The following is an 18,159-nucleotide window of genomic DNA, read 5'->3' as shown; positions in this document are numbered from 1 at the left end:
TCAGGTGCCATGTACTGAAGGCAGTCCACTCCCCTCTGCTGTCACCTGTGCTTGGACTGCACATTCTTTGGGAGGTCACCCCTCAGCCTCCTTTTCTCCAAATGAAACAAGCCCAAAGTCCTCAGTCCCTCAAAGAGGACACTGCCTCCAGCCCTTTCATCACCTTTGTTGCCCTCCTCTGGGCACACTCTCATCCTTTACCCTCATTCTTCAGCTGTGGGACCCAGAGCAGCACACAGAGCTCATGTGGCCATTGAGCAGAGAGTCCAGAGTGGTCTTGGTGCATATTTTGGAGCTTGTAGGGGTTTAAGCACAAGTTACTATAAATTACAGCAAGGATGACTTTTCCAGATGCTATTAGTGGGAAAAATGGTAGTGCTTTACACAAAGGGGTTTGGACCCCACTTTGTGGCTCAGCTGTTCACCATCATCTCTGCCCTTGGTCTGGAGCTGGTGCTATCATCCAAACCATGGAGGGGAATCAAGGGTCAGATAGAGCAGAGGGGAAGCAAATCATGTGGGAAATGCCCAACAACCCTTCAATCCTCCAAAGACTCCCTTGGGAAAGGAGAGGCTGAGATTGCTGAGGTGCCTGGGCTGTGCCCTTCCCTCTGCAGACTTGTCTGCTTGCCAAGGATGGGAATTGATTTTGGCTGCTTCCTCCTCCCCAGGTGCTCCCAGGATGTGTCCTAGGTGGCATTCCTCCTCCACGACCAAGTTTGTCACACCAGGTCCTGGGGCCCTGGTGCCACTGGCCCAGGGAGGGCTGTGCTCCATTGTGAGCACAAGGGCTGCTGCATTTGCTGCTGAAAGTAAACTGGATGTCAAGCACTTTTCCCATCTGGCATCTATTAAAATAATGTGTATGAGCATGTGTGTGTGTGTGTGTTATATGTATTTGCACGTGTGTATTTGTGTGTATAAAATATAGGCATGGTCTCTGATTTCAAATATAGAACAAAATGAATGTTTCAAATTATGTTTTAATTTTGGCTTTTTTGTTAACTGGAAAGATCTTTTATTTTAGCATTTGTGCAAACTATTTTACTTAACATATTATCTGTAACACATTGCATAAGCATGACTCTTATCTGCGTTAGTCATCACTTTAGACCATGGAATATAACTCATGGCAGTCTGGATTTAATGAATGTTTGAATTAACCTATACCTAATTTCTTGTGTTTTAAAACCTAAATCTCATTGAAAGCTGAGCTTTGTTTACTTCCCAAAATTGATCTGAGGGCCATTTGGAACACTTAGTGTATTCTAAAATGTGATCGTATCAACAATACACACTCAAGTTTGTTTTAAAGTGAGTTTTTCTTTCCTAGTTTACATAAATCATTTAAAAAAATCGTTCACTTTTTTGGATCATAATGTACTCACTTGGCTTTTAGATCTACATAGCTCACAGACCAATTTTTCAAACAGGATTCTAAAGCTATTTGTGGATTACTCTCTGTTTGCTACTTGTAATCTGCATTCCTGAGGCAAGCATGCTAAAACGACTGAGGATTTTCATCGAGCTAAGTGATTATACTAAATAGGGCAATTTTGGGTGCTCTTAGCTTCTATGTTTAAAAATACAATACAGAAGAAACCAACACCACATTTTCTGTTAAACCACAGAGGGCACTGTTTGTTCTTAATATAAAATGACCCTGCTACATAGACTCTTGTCAGTCTTCATTAAGCAATAAATGTTAAGAACTTTAACTTTTTTCTCTTTTTTTTTTTTTTTTTTTTTTTTTTTTTTTTTTTTTTTTTTTTTTTTTTTTTTTCTTTCTTCTATTTAAAAGTTAACCAGGTGTATTACACTTCTGCAGACTGTCATGTTCTTCCAGTGTTTGGTACCAGATACTGCCCTGGTCCATCCCTCCTCTCCTTACTGCTCCATCACACCACTGGGGTAGAGAGTTTCCTCTCCATCAATAGGTCTGGAGATGGAGTGCAGGAAACTGCCTTGTGATTGTTTAATGGTTAATTAGCACTCTACATTTTTACTTGCTCTTTACTTTAAAGTATTGGAGAAAGGGAATCAAGGCAGCACTGGCAACAGTTGAAGTGTTAACTCCTAATATTTCTCCTCTGGTGCTTTCAATCAGGATGGAGTAAAGGAAACAGAGAAACAGTGAGTTTGAAAATCAATTGGCTATGCCAGTTTTGCAATGATTGTTTATTCTGAACAAAATATGATGACAATTTCAGTTTTCTCAAAAGAAAAATTTTCCAAAATGCCTGACGCAGAAAAAGCAATAGCAAAATTTACAGGTTTTGCTAAATATAAAGTGTTGGTTGGTTGGTTTTTTTTTTTTTTTCCATTCTATGTAATTGTTTGTTTGTTTGTTTCTGTAAAACATGCTGGGAAAAAAATTAGATTTCCTGTGAAACAAATTTGGGACTTGTTTTGTCTTGGAATTTTGTTGATACAAATTTGCCTTAGATCATTGTACAGAACATCACACAGAGAAATGATAAAATGTTTATAATATGAAAATCCTCATAGATTAAAGGAAATAAATAAAAAGTAGAAATTGTGAAAACTGTCAGTGGAAAAGTTCTTGTTCACTTGTGGCTCTGTTAACTATTGTGCAAATTTAGGACTTTTAAGAAACTATAAAGTATTACTTCAGTTGCTATTGATTCAATTAAAGGTGTATTTTAGAAGTTTCTCTCTCTCTCCAACAGTGACCCTTATGAACTGTGCTCCTTAATTTCATTTCTTGTTTGTTTGAGGCCTGCATAACTTCTGGGATAATTTTTTTCCATTTTACTTTCCCAACCGGTGTATAAAGCTGGTGCTGATATCTTGGAGTGCTTTGCAGCTCTTGATGACACACTGCACTGGTCTTAGCCAGACACAACAGGTTTTGCTTTGTCTTTTTTGTGCCGGGCCAAAGACTCATTTAGGACACAAATGGCTGCTCATTTTGCAAGCACTTGAAAAGGACTGCCAAAATTATAGATGTCTCTGGAAAACAGGGTTGCTGAGGATCCCCTGATGGGCTTTAGGCAGCTTGTGATTTTATCACTGGGCAATCTATTACAGTGCTAAATTATCTAATGTTGCCTTTTTTTTTTTAATATTCAGGTTGAATCCCTCTTGTTCCAATTTACATCTGGTGTCTCTAATCTTCCTGACATGTCCCAAAACAGACCCTTGAGGAACTCCTCACCAGCCTCTATTTAGGGTACTACTCAGTAACAACTACCCTTTGAAATGGACAATTCAAACAGTTTTTTCTCCACCTTGTAGTGCAGCCATCAGGATGGTGAAGGGTCACTTTGGATATAGGGAGGCTGAGGAAGCCATGCTGAGAGTGTTGTTAAAGGAACACTTCCTCCACTGGGAAATGATTCATGAGAAGGGTGCTGTTCTTGAGGCTATATTTAAAGAGACAATTTGTAAGAGAGCTAGTGGAGACTGTCCAGAGAAATTGAATTTGAATTGAATACATAGAAATTCCTTTCTGAGTGTAGTTCAATCTGATCATCCCTTGCTACAAGGCCAAAGGTGATAAATTTTTGCAGGTTTCTTTTAAAGTATTCAGGAGTAAAGGTCTAAACTTTTTAAAGTAACCTGAATAGTAGATTATCTATACCATCAAACAGGCAAACTCTGCTGCACAGCTGGAGTGTTACTTTCCTTGAAGGCACTACTAGGGGCAAGGACATTATCTTGCCAGTGAGGTTACATGCTTTGTATGTGTTTAAGGATTGGGTCTGCATTACCATGGGATAGTTATAAAAACATGCTGATAGTTCTGCAGAAGAATTTGATTTTTCAAAATGTTCTTCCTTGCCTGTCTGATTTTCAAAAACTGGAAACATAATCTGGGAAATAGGGCCGCAAAGTCATTACAAAAGCCCTGCACAGCACAACTCTTGCTGTTTTTGGCTTTTCTATTTCCTCCATATGCCAATTCATTCCTAGCTATGCTTATCAAGGGATCATAAGCATTTTCCATCTCATTTGATTTTTGAATGAGGAATTCAGTATTCTGCAACACAGAATATTGGAACTGCTTTAATTTGCTAAGTTTAGGCATATCCTGAATATGTAAATATTACTAAACATAAGGCTCCTTTGATTTTTCCTTTTAAGTGACATAGAATGAATTTGTAGAAGAGAAAGCAGTACTTCAGTTATCCATAATGCATCTATTTATCTTTCCAACTGGTACACTTTATCACCGAGTCATTGGTTTATATTACAAAATGATGGCTGTGTAATAAGTAGTTAGCAGAAACCACAGGCACGTCTTTGAAATAACACTAATGGCCATTTTTGATGAAATATATGAGGCTTTGTGAAACTGATTTGATGAAGAAATGTATTTTCTTTACTTCCTGTTAACAGTGAGCATGTTGAAGCCCTTTAATCTCTGCTGCACAACTAAACATTTTTTTTCTTATTTGGGATTAGTATGAACTAGCAAGCACCATTTAATAATTAAGAAGCTCTAAAGCAAGTGAATTTGATCAGATAATTAACAGCTGGTAACATTGGGAATTAATCATTCTATCTTTCTATACTCATCTAGTTTATGGTATGAGGATTTTCTGCTGGCAGAGTTTGCATATGTAGGAATCAATAAATAATAGTAAATTATAAAGCATGCTGGAAGGCCCTAGTGTGATGACAATTTTAAGACTAAGATTTGTTCTGAAGGGATTAAATCTCTAGATTTTTATGAAAGTGCACCCAGTCCTTAGCAATTTACCATACTTCACATTGGATAAGTTTTCTGGCATCTCACAAGTAAAGCTTCCAACCAGTTTCTAAGCTAAAATTAGACGTAAATTGGATCTGTAGTTAAAGATGTGATCCTTGGACAAGTTTAACGTTTATGTCTGTTTGATACTCTAGCTTAAAAAAGTTAGCTGCAAAGCATTGTGAAAAATGTTATTTTGCACAGGATACATTTGAAGACATAATTTATGATTAAATTTTTATGCAGTGTTGTTCTAAACTCCTATTACAAGCACTTTTGCTGATGCTACATATTTTCAATCTCGTTCTCAGAAAATTTTGCTAAACTTTGGCTACTTTTACATGGATTTTTTGCTGGATTTTTTTTCACCCAAGTGAAGATTGCTTGCATCCTGCAGGGGAAATACTGTTTTGAGAAAGTTCTTATCCAACTTTTTCAGCTTTAAGAAATCAGTTTATTAAATACTTACTTTTTCAGATTTTTGACATTTTGGAGAAAACCATCTTTCATTCAGAGTCCCACCAGGCTTTGGTATCAGGACTAAATATGGCCTTTGTTTCAAGACTGTACTCTTTGTTATCTTCATGACACAAAATTTAATGTCTTCAAGGAAGGAAAGAGTGTTTAAAAGAAGGGAAGAGTCTTTCTTTCATAATTTGTACCAATTTCTAAAATGTTTGCCCTGTAAATTGAAAGGGATAAGGAACCTGCAGTAAAATATTCATGTCTAATAAACCCAGTAAAATGCTAATTTTATGCAGGCAAAACAAATGTCAGTGTATTTCCAACTGTTGAATGCTTCACTACTTTAGTTTATTTTTAGCAAAATTAATCAGATTTAGGACAAATATCAGCTTCCTACAAGTTATCTGAAAGCATTTCATTGAGATGGATGACTTGGATCAATACAGTTGTTGCAAGAAAGTCTAGAAGACCTGGGCTGCCCAGATAGGGCATACAACCTGCCCAGATCACCAGCCCCTGCTATTTCTTGATCTCTGGAATGTCCCTCAGAGACAGGCTGAGATTTTTGTAGTGATGAGGAACAGTAAAAAGGCACAAAGGACATGAGGCTGTAGAAAACCAGACTCGGTGATCCTGTTGCCACTGGAGCAGTATTCATGTAAGGAAGTTAAGCTACAAAGTCCCTATGGTCTTGCAGGTGACTCTGGCACTGACAGGCTTTCCCCTACAGATAATGTGTAAATAGTTCTTGTGAGAGGGACAGAGCCTGATGTTCTCTTGTTTGGCCCAAATGATCCCACTGTGTTTAGAGAAGTGATGCAAGAGCACAGTCAGAAGTTCAGACACTGATTCAGGGCTCTCCATCCAATCACACACTCCACAGCAACTATAAAGGTCAGAAACAGCAGCAAGTTCCAGACACTTTGGGCTCTTCAAGCATGACCAGTCTGAATCAAAGGCACATCAATGACTTGGCCAGGTCTGGCAGTTTTGCATGCCTGTAATGCAGTAGTAAACCTATTTGTAACAGAGAAATTAGGCAAAAAGGTTTTAAATGAGAACTTTTACAGTTAAGCAGAATATTAACTCTATCTCTAGGAGCATCAGCAAGTGAAAAATCCATAAAGTGTCTTTAAAAAGAACTTTTATCCAGAACAAATCAAATAAAATCATTCCACCATAACTGCATAATTATTTTGTCACATTATCACACCTTATTACGTAAAGTGCTTAAGAGTCTTCTCCACACATTTCTTACTGAATGAAGTTGACTTTTTTTTTTCTAAATATAATCTCAACCAGGTTTTCTTTTTTAGTTTTCTATCTATGAAATTCATTGTTGATATTTTAATTTTTCTTCAGATAATGACTGTTTTATCTGAGAATCCAGTCTTATATCTCTGTTCTCAAGGCATATGAAGGGAGGAGCATTAGGCTTATTAAAATGCTTTCTAGGAAAACTGAAATTCAGGATTTCATGGATCAAGATGTTAAAGATTGGGAAATAATAGGAATAATAGCCAGACAGGTATTATATTTTTAAACAGGGATGCACTGACAGTATTTCCATGTGTAGCATTTGTACAATGTGATCTGCTCAGCGTGGCCTAATGGCAACAGGAGTTTTGCTATTTGTCTTTGAGTCCAGGGATTTTGCCTGGATGAATTTTTTATCCATAACTACTTCGTTAGTGTGAAGATTCACATGGAGGTGCTTTAGAAACCTCCCCTCAGAAAGCTACCATTGATGAGGTGGAAGTTGAATATCCTCAGAGGAAAGAGATTCACACTGAGAGAATCTCATCCGTGAGAATACGATGCGAGCGCTCCCTGGGGTCTCTACGCTTGCATGAATAGGAAGGATTAAAGGTTCAGGCTTATAGCCCATTTGTCATGAAATCCTCTAATGATGACAGAAACTGTAGACTTGCCTCATATAGGATATCTATAAAGAGCAGAGTGAAAGGGATATAGTGAGGCAATGGTGCATGACCCTAATTTTAGAAGTATTGAAAGTGGGAGAATTCAAGGAGTTTATGACAGTAACAGAATATTGGTGTTTGGTTTCTCTTTCTCCCACCAGTGCAAAACCCAAGCACTAAAGACTGTGTCTTGAAAAGTCCGTGCAATCATCTGTATATTCTCACCCTCCCTCTGCCTCCCTAGCACCTTCTAGGAAATACAAAAATATTAATGTAAAAACCTAAGATAACTCAAAAGCCACAATGAGTAATGGGAAAAAAACAAGAGGGCACTGGATGCCCAGCAGCAGCTGGAATGCAGCTGGTGGGAGAGCTGTGATGCTGCTGCTTGTCTGCCTTTGGTGGGAGGGGCTAGCAGTGCCAGGGACTGTGGAGACACCTGCCAATGGGTGTCCATCTGTTGGTAACCTGGGACCTACATGAGCCCCTGGCTTGACCCTGATCCTGAGCCATGCCAAGGCTCAGATGGTCCAGGATTGATGCAGTCAGCTGCTCTGCTTCATTACGGATGGAAAAAAATGTCAACAATTCTAAATTTGCATTTTATATTTCAGCTGGAACTCAATATCTTACAAAATACAAATTCCCTCTCCTTGTCTGGCTACCGCCTGGAAGAAGAGTCCTTTGAGGTGATGCACAAGAGAGGTGTTATCAAGCCTGATCTTCAGGTTATAGAAAATGGGTGTCAGACTCTGGTGCTACAGCTCTTCTGTAGAAATAAAGATGTGTTCCCTAATTTGATCATTTTTTGATTTAACCAATGAAACAAAGTTCTTTGCATCCTTTTTCTGAACATCTGGAATTTTTCCAAGAGGTATCTATAGCTGCCAGGTTTAGTTAGAGGTTTGCAAAACACCAGTGGCAGGCTGGAGTGAGGGAGGGAAGGCAAGGTGTTTCAGGACAGAGAACAGCCCTGCTTTGCCAGGTTGTCTGTTTAAAGTACAAGCTCATATGAGCAAGGATAATCTTCTTCCGCATGGAGTGTGGTGTCCAGAGACTTGCTACAAGTCTATAATAACCTGTGTAAGCTGTCTTTCCAGGTATAGCCTTTTTACACTAAATTTTTCCTTGTGAAACCACAGCATAGTGTTCCATGCACTGCAGCAGTGTCCCTTGCTGCCTGTGAGGGAGAAGGGTTACGTGGTGGGGACATTTGTCTGCATGCAACTGCTATGTGAGCAAATGTGAACTGTACATCTGTAAGAATTTGTCTGGTAGGGAGAGAAAGAAGCCCCACAAATTTGCTGAGAGGATTAAGCACAGCGGTTGAGTTTTGAGGGGTCTGTGGGTATTTATCAGGCTATTTACCATGACTGGAGGCACATCTTTATGTGCTCTCAGATAACTCATCTGCTCTCAAAAATACTATCCTGCAGGTATGGAAAAATTAATATTCCTTGTTTAAAAATACATTGGAAATTGCTCAATAGAAAGTGTAAAATGTTTGTTCAGTGGGCTACCTGGTAAGATTTTCACTTCTGTAATTTTTTCTGCTTACCCTGACAGCTGTCTTCATTTTTTTTTCAAACTCTCAGAATAGGAAATGCCTTCATTAATTTAATTTAGATAGCTTGATTTCAGTGGTACTCACTGCACTTCACATTTTGTAGTGTCCAGTTAGGAGGCAACATCTGGACTTATCCCAGTAAAAAGGTAATTTCCTGCTCTTAACACAATTATTGTATTTTCTTATATAACTATTGTTTAATTATAGAAATGAATAATTTCTTAATGTTCACTATGTATCTAGACTGTTGATTACTTGGGGTACCTAAGCCCAGAACTTGCTGTTAAGTGGCATGAAAGCATTGCATTTGAGTGGCTTATGGTCATTAATATGCTCATGAGTCTGCAGGAGAAATGGAGCTTAGAGCACAGCCTATCTATCCACCTTGTATGCAACATCACTGGGAATCTAAATGCTTCTAGCTCACCATTGAAATATGTGGAGTTGATGACTTGAAACATGGCCATTTAGTGAGACAAATACACCAGAAGTCAGATTGTTACTTGTGTGATTACCTGCTGGTCATGTTTTCCTAAGCAGATGGTCCATGGTATCCGTGAGCAAGCAGCTTTTTAAGCAGCTATCCTGCCTGATTTTGGGGGACTGGATTTGGTGCATTTTTAAGGTTTGCCGTGTTACGGAACCCAGTCCTCCGAAGTTTTTTACTTTTTTTATAGTCACAGTTGATTAAAGCTGACCTGGCAAGAGACCAAAAAGCCTTTGAGAGGATTAGCGGTTATTAGTGTCATTGCCTCCTCTGCTGTAGAAGTGGCTCTGTTATGGGCGGCCGAGCAGCATCTTCCGGGCGCGGCTCTCGCCTTGTCCCAGCGCTGGCCTCGGCTCCCGGTGCGGGCAGAGCCATCGCGGTTCGATGGCAGAGCAATCCCGGCGGTGGCAGAGCCATCCCGGTGCGGGCAGAGCCATCCCGGTGGTGGCAGAGCCATCCCGGTTCGGTGGCAGAGCCATCCCGGCGGTGGCAGTGCCATCCCGGTTCGGTGGCAGAGCCATCCCGGGGGTGGCAGAGCCATCCCGGTGGTGGCAGAGCCATCCCGGTTCGGTGGCAGAGCCATCCCGGTGCGGTGCCAGCAGCCCCGCGGAGCCCCGGGCGGGCGCCGCCAGCCCCTCCCGCCGCCCCGCTCACCTGGGTGGCGGCGGGGCTGGGAATCACTCAGCACCCGGCTCTGAAGCGCTTTGTCTCCCTTTCTTCTCTTGATGCTTTGTGCGCTGCAGAGGAGAGGTGGCTGGCGCTGAACTTTTTACCTTCCAGGCTAAGTATTTTGTGTGCTGGAGAAAATGGCCATTAAAATGATTTGTGAAATAAATACTATCACTGAGGCAGGTGTTGGACCTGTAAACAGTTAATTGCCAGAGCTCTTCAGACGTCAACTATTTCTTTTGAGACATCTGCCAGCTAATATTATCTGATAGCAGCTCATTCAGTTGATGGATCTGTCATTTTGCAATTTAGCTACCAGAATGTGTGCCGGGTCGATCAGCTTGCAAAGCTGTGTTTAGAAGAGCTTCACAATCTGCAGTCATCTGGAGACATTCAAGGTACAATGCAATTAATAATTTACCATCATCCTGACATGAAAGTAACTTACAGTAGAAAAGTCAAAACATGTCAGTTTTCTGTGCCCTTGAGACTCATGTGAATATTGCTTTTAAACAATGGTAAGAGTAATAAAAACCTGGTCCAACCTAAAAGTCAATGAACAGCAGAAGATGGGGCACATCGTTAGGAGGACATTTAGCCAAAGCTTATTTGTAGAAACTTGGTGAAATAATATTTGTGTTCAACATCTGTGTTCAGCATTTTTTCAGCTGGTTTGATAATTATTGCAGAACTTTGCTGCAGGTACACCAATCATGCTCTAAAAGACACACATGATACTCAGAAGTTGATCCATAAGTGACCATGGGAAGAAAGAGGGGACTATGTTTGAAACAGATAGGTTTCATGTCTACTTTTGTATTGGACTGCATTTTGAACTGTTCAGCTTAAAGCAGTTTTATAAGTGGAAAGCATGACAACACTTGTGAGCTGGTCCATGGAATATTGTTTTTTCTGTTGATCACATGCAAGTAGATATTAACACCCTCCATAACGATTTCACCTATGTTTAGTATTTTTGCTATTTGGTTGAACAAAAGGGGATTTGTATTTGAGGAGAGTACATTCACTCAACAAGCCTAGAAAGAAACCATGGAATTTGAATGGGATTTCATATAAAGCAAAAAGAAAAAGAGGAATGGGATGTTTCAAAAGGTATTAAAATCAAGGAGTCTGTGGTGGAATTGCAATTGAGTCATAATCTCTTAAAAAAAAAAAACCCACTAAGGCAAATAACTAATTTGCTCTGTAGTCAGGCTGCTCAAGTTACCCCCTTGATGTTTTGGGCTGTGGGGACCTTCCTTCAGGACTTTGTTGCTCTTGGTGGCCGCAGCCGTGTGGCCAGGGATGAATAGGATGGAGTGGCAGGAGGGTAAATGTGAGAGCTTTGTGTTTTCAGACAGTTCTTTTGCTTCTAGGAAAGTTAATTAGGAAGTGAAACCTTAAGCAGTTGACAGTGTGCATTGTTGGCTGCTAGTGCTCTGTGACAAATACCACTGAAAGGTACTTCACTTTCTTTTGTAAACAGAAAGGTAAGGAATTTGCACAAAAATGTATTGGTGAAGATCTGCTTTTCATCATGGCCTAACCACATAGTAAACAACAGAAATAACTTGTTTTAATAAAGTATGGTGTTGAAACATTTATCAGCAAGCTCTTTCTCTCCATTTCAAAGGTATGTTTAGGTAAGAGGAACTGTTGCCTTAAAGAAACCCAATCTGAAATTTTGTTATAACATTTTTTTCAGGTCAAGGTCAGGAAACTTAAGGAAAAGTTTGACTTTTGGGCCATCATACAATTACGCCTGAGTTGATTAATACAGTATGCTGAAACAGCCATCTAAGAATTTTGTAGTATTTCAAATGCATCCCAAATAGTAGTTACTCACATAAAATTATTCTAGTAGTCACATTATAAAAAGCATGACTTCATTTTTATTGCCTTTTTTGCATGTAGCATGCACAGTTATGAGGCAAATGTAATAATCCATGTATTTTAATTTCTCTGTATAACAATAAAAAAATTAACATACCTCTCTCTCATAGGCTGTGTTCCCTTGAGTGGCATCATTATAAGCCTCTGGAGAATCAATAAAATAGGCTTGGGGATTCAGAGTTTAAGCCTGTTAAAACAGTTCTGCACAGAACTTCATTTGAACTAGACTTTAGTGGTGTACTTGTGAAACCAAATGGAGAGTGGTGTAGAGGTGCCTGAAACACTATAGATGTCCATTTCAGAATAAAGGCAGCTGCTTTTGTCCTGCATTTCCAACCTCTGCAGGTAGAGCAGCTCTGCACACAGGCTTTCACAACATCAGCAATACAGAGTAGCACAGCAGCACATTAATTATGAGATTGTACAAGGGTACGGCATTTATGGAAGTAATATTTGGGACTCGAAAAGCCACCACCACAGATGACTGCTCTGAGGGGCTGGTAAACAGGGGGAGGTAATGGCAATGCATGTCTACAATACATTCATGTATGCTGGTGCTTAATCTCATCGAGGGAAGGCTGCAAAGGATATCTTCTAAGCAAGACCCATGTTTTTTTGCAGCCCCTGTCTCCCCTGGAGCAGCTGTGGTTGTGGAGAGATCTCCCATCTCTGCAGCTCACTGCTTATCCATGTTGTGCTCTTTAATCTCAGTGCTTGTGGTAAAACCACAGTTTCCTTAGCCATGCAGATATTTTGCAATAGCTTTTCCTTTTGCCAGTGTTCCCCACAGAAATGGAGAATTTAGTTTTCTGTTTACACATTCCCGTGAAGTGATGCTCTATCTGTTTTTACAAGGCTGTGTAATGCCATTTAGATTCAGTCCTCAGAGTGAGCTATTTTTAAAAGTTTTCAGGGGGTCATTGTAAATATTAAACTATTCAGATACTTTCAAAATTTTCCATAAGAAACTCCCCAAATATTATTAGACTTAGCTTTCTTTTGGGATGCTTTGAAAAATGAACTAAGAAGATTTTCAGGAATCCTTAGCACAGGTCTAAATTTCTTCCTACTTCTTCCTAATGTTCTTCAGAATGCAAATCCAACACACTGTAAAACTTAGTGATTTAATAGTAATTATAATAAATATTGTATAGTATATCTATGAGATAACAGTGCTTGAGTAAGGTGAGCTGAGTAAGTGGTTGAAAAAGGTTATTATACATCAGAACTGATCTTCAGGCACTTTAAATAATGCCAGGGCCAGGCGGTAGAGGGCTGAGTATATGAAATTAGCTTGCTCTTCCTGCTGCACAAGTGGATATGAGCATGGGGAGGGATGGAAGAAGGCTGAAGGGCTTCAGGGGCATGGGTCTGCCCCCACCTTGGGGAGGAGGATTCCACCCTTATCAACCCAGTTGTGAGCTCATTCCTCATTTCTTGAACAGAGAGGAATGTTTATTCAGCTGACAGTTTCTGGGAAAGAGGCTGGAGGAAGAAACTGCTGCGTGACAGTCTTCCTCCTTATCACCTAAAGTGGTGATGTGTCTGTGCAACATGTGCAGTGTGGGAAGGGATGGGAAGGATGGCCAGCTACACTAGGGACAGACCTAGGAAAACAAAGCATTTGAATGTGCAGGGGATTATTACCCCACTTCCCTGCATCTACAGCAATATTCATGTGAACTCAGCCTACCAAACCCTAATCAAAATGACCTTTTTCACTTGAGCCGTTGATTAACCCCAGAAGGCTCCATCTTTCAGTGAGTTTACTCAAATTCAGATAGTATGTGTGGAGTACGAAGTGCTGATTTATATATATATATATATATATATATATATATATATATTTATATGTAGAATATATATTAATAACAGTGGCAGGGGTGGAGGGACAGGGAAGGGCTGGAGCAAACCATGCGGGTATCTGCCCTGCATGGACAAGGAACAGCTGAAAGCTTGGGACTGCCTCCCAGCACCCACATGACTTTGTGTGGGAGAAGATCTGGAAGGGTGTGATTAAACCCACAGAAGAGACATGCAGGGCAAGCTGGAGAACAGCCCCTCATCTGATTTCTTCTGGGGACTGCTTTTTCCCTCACAACATCAGCCCTCTTTGCTATCCCCTCTGAGACAGCACGGCGGGTGTCTCCAGGAACGGACCAGTGGCCTTCGGCTGCATCTCCTTATGGAAATTGCTTTGACCTTTATTTTCATTTGTTGGCCAGACTGCTATCCTGTCCCTGAAGCGGAGTGTGGTTACACCTTTCTGCTTAAGCTGGCATGTTTAGTTTAAAACCAGAAGAAATAAGAACTTCTCAGCTTTCTAGAAATAACTTCTCTTTTTATCACCTACAGAATGCCTGGAGAGTTTCAAACTAATAACAAGATTATGTAAGAGAACAGGAAATAAAAACATACATGTATTTTATTTCTGCAGAAACAGTCCCATTGCATTTAGTCTTCCAAAACAGTAAATGAGCCCTCTATATATTTTGGCACTACAAAGCATTTCAAAGATACTTCTGGTAAACACCAATACCATATCTATCCCTCTAAACCTCACTTTTCAAAAATGTATACATTGTAGAAGGAGAACAAAAGTCAGCTTCAAGATTTTAAGCAATCAGTTTGATTCTGGTCACAGCAATTACTCTTTCTGTCAGCAGGAGGAAAATTTACAATCAGGAAATCAAAGAGTGTAACTTATTCCTGGATAATGCAGCATAAGATGCATGTAAATTGGATCAACCCCCTGGAAAAGCTGCTTCCTCTCATTTTCCTGAGCAGAGCTGGTGGCACTGCACAGAAGCTCAGGGTGTGCTCAGCCCAGCCCAGCCTGTGGGCAGGTGGAAGGAGCAGGGTCGTGGTCGGGGCTGTGCTGCTGTGCCAAGGCAGGCTCCCTCTGTGCCCCAACCCCTCTCCCTGTCCCCCCTGTGCACTGCTGCCAGAGCTGGCCATCCCACCACTCATCCTGACCCGCTCCAGCCATCCCTGAGCCACACACCAGTTCCAGCTCCATTGCACCTTTTTTCCGTCATCTCCTCGTCTCAGCTGTCTTCATGCCTCCATGTCTGTCTTTTTTTCTTTTCAGGAGTGAGGCATTGACAGCTTTCCCTTTTCCCTTCTCCCCTTCTTCCCCATGGGTTTTTTGGAAATGCCTGAGGAAAACAGTGATCAGCCAATTTATGTGACACTCTCTCAGATAAACAAATGGGAAAATGGGACTTTTGAGGCTTGTCTGGACGGTGTAATTAAAATTGTCCTTGTGTGGCAGTTGTAAATTGACCTTTGGCAAACAACCTGGTTGGTCAGATCAGGTTGTGGAAAGAGCTTCATCATTTCTTAACATGGGTGATTCCACATTTCAGTAATTCTATAATGTTATTTTTTTTTTCTCTTTGGAGAATTCTAATGGGTTTATTTATAAAATAGCATAGATTTTGAGACACCTACTTCATCTCCTTTCACTGAATCACCTTCTCCTACAAGTAGTTCAAGTTCACAATTCCTTTCCTGGGGAGTTAAAAAAGGAGAAAAAAAAGAAAGAGGGAAAAAAAAAAAAAAAAAGGAAAATAGATCTTATTTCACTCATTTCAGTTGACAAGAATCAGTAAACTGGTTCCCAGATCTGGGGTCCTTTCCTTTTGGTAATACATAATCCTCTCTGACTACATTCATTTAATTCTTCAAGTCCACTCTGCACTTCAATGTGTTCTCAGGTTTCTAGCTCTTCATAGTACATTTTTAACACATAGAAATAATGCCTGAAAGCTAATTACATTAAACAACTTCAATGTAATTTCAAACAGTAAAGCTTGTAGAAAATTTTATGTCTAACTTTAAAAATAATTTCTGTTAACAATTATACAAAGAATATCATAAATACTTTGGCTCTGCTGAGCAGGATTTTGCCTTTAGAAAAATAATGTTACCATTACCTGTTTTTGTCATAGCAACCAGAAAAAGAACCAGATGAGGCTGAGTCGTGGTGTGCCCAGTCTCCCTTCTCACAGTCACCCATTAGTCTGACCTTCTTCTCTAAATATTTATAATCCAGCTAGATCCTATGGATAAAGATGACAGGAATTCAGCACAGCTTTGCAGTATTTACTGGGAAAGAAGGCACCATGTATTCCTTCCTTCCTTCCTTCCTTCCTTCCTTCCTTCCTTCCTTCCTTCCTTCCTTCCTTCCTTCCTTCCTTCCTTCCTTCCTTCCTTCCTTCCTTCCTTCCTTCCTTCCTTCCTTCCTTCCTTCCTTCCTTCCTTCCTTCCTTCCTTCCTTCCTTCCTTCCTTCCTTCCTTCCTTCCTTCCTTCCTTCCTTCCTTCCTTCCTTCCTTCCTTCCTTCCTTCCTTCCTTCCTTCCTTCCTTCCTTCCTTCCTTCCTTCCTTCCTTCCTTCCTTCCTTCCTTCCTTCCTTCCTTCCTTCCTTCCTTCCTTCCTTCCTTCCTTCCTTCCTCCCTCCCTCCCTCCCTCCCTCCCTCCGAGGCCATTTCCATTTGTCCTGTCTATGGTTGCTTAGGAGGGACTGACCCCACCTGGCTCCAGCCTCCTCTCAGGTAGTTGTGGAGAGCAATAAGATCTCCCCTGTGCCTCCTTTTCTCCAGGCTAAACACCCCCAGCTCCCTCAGCTGCTCCTCACGGGACTTGTTCTCCAGACCCTTCAGCAGCTCCATTTCCCTTCTCTGGACACGCTCCAGCCCCTCAATGTCCTTCCTGAACTGAGGGCCCAGAACTGGACACAGCACTCGAGGCGTGGCCTCAGCAGTGCCCAGTACTGGGTACAGTCCCTGCCCTGCTCCTGCTGGCCACACTGTTTCACTGCCTGGGAGAAGAAAGCTCTCACCTGCAGTAGTACAAGGCACTTCCCAAAGGCAGTGGGAAACAGCATTTTTCTGTTCACTGTGTATATTTTAAACTAGTTTTAGGTATATTTGTTCTTAAAAATCTTTAACAGAATGGTTTTCAACAGCTATCTTCTTTTTTTTTTTTTTTTTTTTTTTTTTTTTTTTTTTTTTTTTTTTTTGCATGTGTGTGTGGCATACAATAGTTACCAGTGAGAATGAAGCTTGTTTTCAAACTTAGAGGTCTGTCTGTACATCTTGTCTGAAGAAAGGGACTTTGATATGATAAATATACCTGGCAAGGCCTTATTTATTCATATATTTCTTGAAATTTATCATTCATGTAGTAGTTAAAAAACACAACTTGAGATCATGAAGAAGTGTGTGGGAAGCATATCTGGACTTGCTTAAAACTTTGGAAGAACGTGAGAATTCACATTTATTAAGCCAAAATATAATACATTCACAATGTAAAATACAACTCCAACTAGGCCAGATGATAAATGTTTTAATGCAATGCATGCAGCTGCTCCGCTCTGTTGTTTCCAGTCCTTTTCTGTCTGGTCTATTTACCTCCCCTTAATAGCTGGAGGACATATTTATTGGGACCTACATTTTCCCTGGTTGTTTGCAGCACAACTTTCTGGTCCAAGGAAAGGCTCATTTCTTTGAACTGTTTTTCCAATAAGAACTGAAACCAGCAAATACTGAATTGAAAACTTTATAAGCACATTGCAAAGCAATTTCTCTGGGTTGCTGCTTTCTGGGGAGCCGAAGAGGGGACGAGGTAAAGAGCTGTGTGTGATGTGTGCACGTTCCTTGGGAAGCTGAGGAGTGAGAACCCCGACTGACAGACAAATTTGTCTGTCAGAGGCAAAACAAAACAATGCAGGGCAATGAAAGAACGTGGAAGGTAAAGTCAGGTGGTGGCTGAACCGGGTTTGACTTCAGCTGTGGTTGTTCCTCTCCTGTACAGGGTGATCGGGCCCCAGGTTACAGATGTTTCAGAAAACAAAGGCAGTCGTTGAGGGAGTGTATGTTCTGTATTAAAGTCATGCTGGAGCCTCTCTCACCAGGCATATGAAGACAATTTTTGTGTATGAGGCAGCAGGTGAACAACCCTGCTTATTCAGCAATACAGAAATAAGAGTAATGTGACAGAAGTAGAGAGACCTTCATAGATATTTTTTCTAAGTAAAATAAGATTCTGTCCTGAAAAAAAAATGCATAGATTTTTTCAGTTGTGCTCTATGCCAGTTGCAAAACCTGAGACAAATGGACACTATGACAACTTCTTTTGTAGCAGCAAAACAAAGAAGTGCGTTGTGGGAGCCTCTGGCCAGCTCTAAAATGTTTAGTCACCATACCATGCCTGGGAAAATGCACTATGTGTTAATTTGTGCAGTAAGGGCAACACCGCCTCACTGCATTTTGCATAGTATGCCATGTTTTGTTTTAATAACACTAGGCAACTCTCCTACCAGGAAAAACATCCTCTTTGTAAAACCAGGAGATCCAAATATTGACCAGTAAAAATAAAATACTGTCCATGAAGTGCAGAGTGTAAGGGAATTAGTCTAAAAACACTGGCTCAGTG

At 40.6% G+C, this 18,159-nt stretch overlaps 1 long non-coding RNA gene across 2 annotated transcripts in view; it reads left to right on the top strand.

Moving 5' to 3' along the window:
- The window catches only part of LOC134547118 (uncharacterized), a 202,162-nt gene that overhangs the window by 101,276 nt on the left and 82,727 nt on the right, over window positions 1-18,159 (top strand). The window contains exon 3 of one of the 2 annotated variants that reach the window (XR_010079388.1): window positions 672-3,843. The exons of the other annotated variant lie outside the window; for it this stretch is intronic. This is a non-coding gene — a long non-coding RNA (uncharacterized LOC134547118). Of the gene's footprint in view, window positions 1-671; window positions 3,844-18,159 lie in introns of those variants that run through there. 2 annotated transcript variants of the gene reach the window in all.

Source organism: Prinia subflava, chromosome 1 (assembly GCF_021018805.1).
Source record: "Prinia subflava isolate CZ2003 ecotype Zambia chromosome 1, Cam_Psub_1.2, whole genome shotgun sequence".
Lineage (NCBI taxonomy): Eukaryota > Metazoa > Chordata > Aves > Passeriformes > Cisticolidae > Prinia > Prinia subflava.
This window is presented reverse-complemented; position numbering and strand designations above follow the sequence as displayed.